At 50.7% G+C, this 7,398-nt stretch overlaps 1 long non-coding RNA gene across 1 annotated transcript; it reads right to left on the bottom strand.

The window, feature by feature from the left end:
* Positions 1 to 1,715: 1,715 nt before the first annotated feature.
* LOC142831144 (uncharacterized) lies at positions 1,716 to 7,334 on the bottom strand. Its single transcript, XR_012906802.2, has 3 exons — positions 6,668 to 7,334; positions 2,464 to 2,677; positions 1,716 to 2,266 (listed from the first exon to the last, which is right to left on the bottom strand). It is a non-coding gene; the product is annotated as an uncharacterized LOC142831144 (long non-coding RNA).
* Positions 7,335 to 7,398: the final 64 nt, after the last annotated feature.

Here is a 7,398-nt window from a genome sequence, read left to right as displayed (position 1 = left end):
TTGCCTACCTTGCCGAGGGACAGCAAAGCATTTTTCTCTGTGCCTGTCTGTGTCGGTGCTTCCCTTCGGGGACGCCACTGCAGGTGGCAACATGGAGCCAGAGCTCGCCCTGCACTTTCTGGTGAATTTTATGGACTTGCTGCTACAAGCCTGCCAGCAATGGCTGGAGGCTGCCCGGTTCCACCTGGTGCACGTTAGCCCCCTGCCTCTCTGCCTGGCCACCCTGGGGGCCATGGCGCAGCTGCGGCGGTACCCGGGAGCCGGCGGGCCCCGCCACATCTGGCGTCTGGACACCAGCAGTGACTGGTGGGACCGCATCGTCCTGGAGCACTGGGGAGACCAACAGTGGACCCAGAACTTCAGGATGGAGAGGGACACCTTCCTGGAGCTCTGCGAGTGGCTCGCCCCTGCTCTGCGCAGAAGGGACACTCGCATGAGGCCCGCCATCCCCCTCCAGAAGTGTTTAGCCATCGCCCTCTGGAAGCTCGCCACGCCGGACAGCTACCGATCCATCGGGAACCAGTTCGGCATGGGGAGATCCACCGTCGGAGCGGTGCTCATGCAGGTACGGCACTCGCTGGCCACTGGGCCAGGGGCGAGGGGGGCTGCAAGGAGGGGATGGGCCGCCCCAGGGAAAACATAGTGACGGGAGGGAGGAGGCAAAAGTGCCCCACAACGGAGGAGCCGGTCTCTCCCGGCCGTACTACACGCCACCCAGGGGGGTTGCTCCCGGGAGTGGGGCACAGGGCACTGCCAGGGCATGAGCACTCCCAGCCACCCGGGCATCCCACTGATTTGCGCTTTGCTGTGTCTCTCCACAGGTGGTCAAGGCCATCAATCAGGTGCTGCTCTGCAGGGTGGTCCACCTCGCCGACCCGGACGCCGTCATCCGGGGGTTTGGCGCCTTCGGCTTCCCCAACTGCGGGGGGGGGGGGGCATCGATGGGACGCACATCCCCATCCATGCCCCGGAACACCAGGCCTCCCAGTACGTGAACCGCAGGGGGTACTTCTCCGTCCTCCTGAAGGCTGTGTGTGACCACCGGGGCCAGTTCACGGACATTAATGTGGGCTGGTCCGGCAAGGCACACAAAGCCAGGGTGTACCGGAACTCCTCCCTGTGCCAGAGGCTGCACGCCAGGACCTTCTTCCCCGACCGCCACATCAGGGTCAGGGATGTGGACATGCCCGTGTGCCTGGTGGGGGATGTGGCCTATCCCCTACAGCCCTGGCTCATGAAGCCCTACACTGGGCACCTCAACCCCTCCCGCCAGGCCTTCAATGCGAGGCTGACCAGGGCCCACATCGTGATTGAGGGGGACTTCGGGCGACTGAAAGCCCGATTTAGGTGCCACCTCACCCGCCTCGACTTCGCTGAGCACAACATCCCTCCCATGGTGGCAGCATGTTGTGTGCTGCACAATTTGTGCAAGAGGAGGGGGGAGGCTTTCCTGCAAGCCTGGATGGCTGAGGCTGACCGCATGGCTGGCCAGTATGCTCAGCCCTGCACCGCCGCCGTCCGGGAAGCCCAGCAGGGGGCCATCCGGATCCGGGAAGCCCTGCAGGAGAGCTTCCATGTGGAGGAGAAGGACTGAACTCTTCCTGCATGCCCCACTGGGGCCTTCTTCCACCCTCCCCCCCTTCTCCTTTCCCCCTCCCTAACCTGCCTTCCTAATGTCAAATAAAGACACCTGTTTTGGCAAAAAAACCTCTCTTTATTTTACATAACTGGGGTGGGGGAGGGAGGAGTGAGGGTGGAAGAGGGAGGGGGAAACCTGGTAGGAGGGAGCTGGAAGGGGGTGGAAGGGGAGGAAGGGAAGGGAACGCTCAGGCTTGGGGGTCCAGCTGGCTCTCCCGTCTCGCAACACTGCGGGTGCGGGGGCCTCGGGGGAGAATGAGTGTGGAGGGTGGGACAGGAGGGACGGTGGGTGCGGAGGAAGCGGGAGAGGGAGCAGGGGCAGCAGGGGTGGGAGGAGGAGCGAGAGCTGCAGCAGCCGCAGGAGCCAGAGCCGGAGGAGGCAGGAACCAGTCCACCAGGGTCTGGAGGTGGCCTCTGAGGGCACGGCCCTGCTCCTCCAGCGCATCCACACTCCGCTGGTGCAGCCGAAGGTCCTCCCGGACCCAGTGCTCCTGGTTGTGGAGCAGCTGCTCCATGAACCGGAGGTGCTGCTGCTGGTAGTCCTCCTGGTTCCTGGCACGCCTGCTGGCCTGGGCGCGGGTGGCTGTTGCAGGCGGGGTGGTGTGCCCTGCAGTCCTAGGTGCTACGGCTGTGGTGAAACAAGAGCAGCAGTCAGTTCTCCCTGGGGACAAGGTGGGTGAAACCCAGCCCCCCCTCTGCAAGGCCACGGCCCCTGCATGACACCCAGCTGCTGCTCCATGGTGGGCAAAGCCCAGGCGCACGGTTCCTGGGCTCCCTCTCCTCCCCACCCCCCTGTACACATAAGGGGAGCATGATGGTACTCACAGGTGGAGGCCTCCCCGGCCTCGGACGACAAAGGAGATGTGGTCTGTGGGGTTCCTCAGGGGTCCTGGGTCCTGGGCAGGCTCCTGGCAGGCTCCTGGCTCTCGGCGTCCTCCAGCTCCTCCTCCTCGGTGTCCAGGACGGGTCCCTCTGCCCCAGGGTCAATGACCACCTGGGGGGCAGGGATGGCGTGAGCCCCCAGGATGCGGTCCAGGGCCTGAAAGTGGGGGCAGGCCTCCGGGTCAGCTCCTGGCAGGCAGGCCCGGGAGTAGGACTGCCGCAGGTCCTTTATTTTACAGCAGACCTGCTCCCGGATTCGCTGGTAGCCTCTGGCGGCCAGGCTGTCAGCCATGCGGCTGTAGACAGCTGCATTTCTGTGGCTAGTGTGGAGATCGTGGACATTGGAGGCTTCCCCCCAAACCTCAATGAGGTCCACAATCTCCGCACTTGACCAAGCAGGCTGGTCCCGGGAAGAGGCGGAGGGCTGGGTGGCATCGGGTGGCTGGCTCATCTTGTGCCAGGTGCAGGGTCTGCTGGCTAGGTGCTGGCAGGCTTGCAACTGGCACAAACTGTGTAGCCAGCCCGTGGCCCTTTAAGGGCTCCGGGGCCAGGAGGGGGGCAAAAGAGTGGCCACCAGGGCAAGCTAGGAAGGGTTAGCCTCCCACTAGTTCGAATTAAGTGGCTACACAGCCCTTAATTCGAACTAGCTAATTCGAACTAGGCGTTAGTCCTCGTAGAATGACGTTTACCTAGTTCGAATTAAGCGCTCCGCTAGTTCGAATTAAGTTCGAACTAGCGGAGCGCTAGTGTAGCGCCTATCAAAGTTAATTCGAACTAACGTCTGTTAGTTCGAATTAACTTTGTAATGTAGACATAGCCTAAATTTCTATGATAACTTATATTCCAATTTGCAAAAAAGAAAAAAGTCCCCACTGTAATAATAGCTCATGTTAGAAAGGCACCAAAAAGAAAATGAAAGCAGACATCTTTGTAACAGCAGAAACTTGATTTGTGCTTTACAACAGCAGCACAAGTAATCATGTCATTCATAATACTTCAATAAATATGTCTTGAGCACAAGTTAGGTACCCAAAATCCATCCAAAGCTTTACAGTACTTCTCCAGGCTGGAGACTGACACTAAATACAGAACATTTTGTTCAGAAGGAAATCTTAGCTCTGTAGTAGCCAGACACATTACTCCAAACCAGCACTTTAGAATCCAAGAGTCCTTTGTTTTATAAGAGCAAAATATTATTTTTATTTGTTTAGATCAAGACGACAGGTTTTCTCCACTCACTGCTTCCATTGTTTATTTTCATGATTGTCAACTATAAAGTTTGTAAAGTTTTACTCTGCTTGGGTATGTCTACACTACCCCGATAGTTCGAACTAGCGGGGTAATGTAGGCATATCGCAATTGCAAATGAAGCCCGGGATTTGAATTTCCCGGGCTTCATTTGCATAAGCCGGGTGCCGCCATTTTTAAATCCCGGCTGGTTCGAACCCCGTGCCGCGTGTCTACACGCGGCATGAACTAGGTAGTTCGAACTAGGCTTCCTAGTTCCTAGGCTTCCTAGTTCGAACTACCTAGTTCGTGCCGCATGTAGCCATGCGGCACGGGGTTCGAACCAGCCGGGATTTAAAAATGGCGGCACCCGGCTTATGCAAATGAAGCCCGGGAAATTCAAATCCCGGGCTTCATTTGCAATTGCGGTATGCCTACATTACCCTCCTATTTTGAAATAGGAGGGTAGTGTAGACATACCCCTTGAGATTAATTGATTGCATGGGGCATAGAGGTGAATAAATGCAGATATTATCTCTCACCCATCTCATAGAAATAGTCTTCGCATGTGTAGAAACAAACTATTGTATTCCTGCTGGGTGCAGCTAACACAATCTAATACTTTTTAGGCGAATGAAGGCAAGTGAGAGACAGATCCATGTGTATGTTTCTTCAAGGTTGAAATATTGTAGTGTTCTTGTCACTGTCAGTTTGCCTCTGTGAACAAACACTCCCTCAGGTGATGACACTGGTGTTATCTCAAACAGAATTCACTTCAGTAAATGTTGTCAGCGTGGGCTTCTTTTCATAAAGGATAAGGGGGGATGACAAACATTGTTTGTTCTAAGTGTGTGCCCATCTTGTGGGATCATTGAGGACACAGTTTCATTAGCTGACTCATATTTAGTCTGTATCTTGTCTTCAACAGAACCGTAGACTCTCCAGACAAGGGACTATATTTTTATGTGCATTTTTCTACTTCACCTAGCACAAAGGGGCTCTGATCAGATTTCATGGTTGTAATCGACCAGTTTTTCTATGAATAATAAAGGGTACTAGTGTAATAATGAGGACAGTCCTTTTTCCCTCCTGCAAATTTCTGGCCACTGAGGACATCAATTCTCAGAATAATTTTGTAGTACATTATAATTAATTGGAATTTACAAGGGTACTCAGTCTGTACCAAAATCTGTTGACCTAAAGAATAATCTCCTGGGTGTAAACTGTACTGCACCTGGGGTATACAGGTGAGATGTTCTGATTCCATCGATTACAGGATAGCAGGATTTTCTTTGGAGGAAATACTACCCACTTCATTATGATATGTTCTCCCACTGCATTAACAAATCCAGAAAGTTTTGAATTTGACACTTGCATTTACCGATGCTGGTGTATTTTATTGGACCATTCCTCTCACTGACAAGTATGCAAAACTCTCACTGACAATGTGCCAGAATGCTAGGAATCAACAGCTGAGCCAGCATTCAGGTCACTTTGGGTACATCTACACAGCAGAATTATTTCAGAATAACTAACTTTATTTTGAAATAACAAAACACACCTCTACGCAGCAAACCATTATTTCAAAATAATGACGAGATTGAGGACTTCTTACTCCAGCTCCTGTAACCCTCATTTCATGAAGAATAAGGGAAGTCAAAGGAAGAGTGCTCTTCTTTCAACTTTCTGCTGTGTAGACAGCACCAAAAGCTGAATTAATCTATTTTGACTTCAGCTACACAATTGACATAGCTGAAGTTGCATATCTTAATTCGATATTTGCTGTACTGTGTAGATGTTCTCTTAAACACCAATTAATTCCCTCAGGGTGAACTTAACAGGGCCTAATTAGTAGATTAGAAGGGGCTAGGCAATGAATGAGCAAGTTGACCTTTTAACACAAAGGGTATGTTTAGACTGCATCCCTGTGTCGGCAGAGGGATGCAAATTAGGCATGTGGACATTGCAAATGAGGCAGGGATTTAAATATCCTGTGCCTAATTTGCATAAAAATGGCTGCTGCGTTTTGCTGACTCAGCACTTTGTCAACAAAAAGTGTCAGTCTAGAGGGGGATCTGTCGAGAAAGAAAGCCTTTTTCGACAGATCCTGTAAACCTCCTTGCAGGAGGCATAAGGGAAAGTAGATTCACTGATTTGTGGCGCCCTGATAATAAGTGATACAATTTTACTCATATTATTCACTTTATGATAGTTTATCAGGTTATGACCACTTGAGAAAACTGGGAAGAATTCTTTTGTTTTAAGTTCACATTTCCCAAAATAATGAGTATTACTATAGACTTTTCTTTCTAGCTATGTCTATACTACGAGTTTTTTCAGCAGAAAATATGGTAATGAGGGACTCATTAGCAGAGTCGTGACTTCATTAGCATGTTTTCTCCTGTTTCTTTTTCCGCACAGGGTTTTTGTGCAAAAAGAAGCAGTGTGGACTTCTGTGGGCTTTTTGCGCAAAACACGTGTTTTGTGCAAGATCCTTATGCCGTATGCTTAGACTGAGCATAATTGACCACTGGAACAATTTACCAAGGTTTCTTGAGGAGTCTTTCCATCACTGACAACATTAAAAACAACATGGCTTTTTTTTTTCTAAAAAAAATACGATCTAGGAATTACATTGGGGAAATTCTGTGATCAGGGATTTGGGATTATGTTAGGAAAGGTCAGACTAGATCATCACAATGATCCCTTCCGTCCTAGAAATCTGTGAATCATTAAGTTCAAACTTGGGTCCCTAAATCTGTTTCCTTAAGCACAGCAATCCATTCATGATTGCTTTTCCATGACTGTCAAATACATTTACAGCAATTTAATTGAATAAAATGAATAATCAGCATTTCCAAAACCATTTCCCCTCCCCCCCCTGTTAAAATGAGTTTATTCCTAGTTTATTTTTCACTACCTATCAAACAGATGTTCGTCTCTCTCTAAGGAATTTTCTGCTTTTCCCAGTCACTTTGGCTTGGTGAGTTGCCAGATGTTCAGTTTCTCTGCAGTGTTTCACACAAGTGCCAGAGACATGAGAGATCCTGTCTAAGGAAAAGGATCAGCAGCATAAACAAAGTTTTTTTGCTGAGCACAGGAATGACTGTTGCTTCAAAGGAAAACATGAAAAGACATATGGGACAAGAGTGACACAAACCTCTTCCTCTTTCAAAAGGCAAAAATTGCAGAGTACCAATGTCTCATAGGTTTTTAGACCTCAAATGTATTCTGTCAAGAGTTTAGGAACTCGGATCAGCTGTTTGAAAACAGAAATAACTCAAAAATGAACTGGCTGAAGTTTGATTAATGACAGACCTATTACAGATTGGATCTCCCTGGTCCCGCACCCTCAGCACCTGACTGGTCCTAGATGAGGGATTTTGCAGTACTAGGGGAGGTCATTTCTGCCCCCCTCTCCTATGCTGCCAGCCGAATCCTCTACCCTGTTGTCCCACTGACCTTCCCAGATCCTGGTCCAATGACAGTCCACCTAATCTACACTTTGGTCTTCCTGAATCTCGTCCCCCTCTCTCTGTCAACATGGCAGCTTCCTGGCTCCTGCACCCCAATGAAGTCCATCTGGGCCTGGTGTCATGCTCCCACCCACCCCCTCCTGCATTGCTCAGGTTCCCATATCCCCCAACACAT

The sequence above is a fragment of the Pelodiscus sinensis genome, chromosome 12 (genome assembly GCF_052426305.1).
Source record: "Pelodiscus sinensis isolate ZL-2025 chromosome 12, ASM5242630v1, whole genome shotgun sequence".
NCBI lineage: Eukaryota > Metazoa > Chordata > Testudines > Trionychidae > Pelodiscus > Pelodiscus sinensis.
This window is presented reverse-complemented; position numbering and strand designations above follow the sequence as displayed.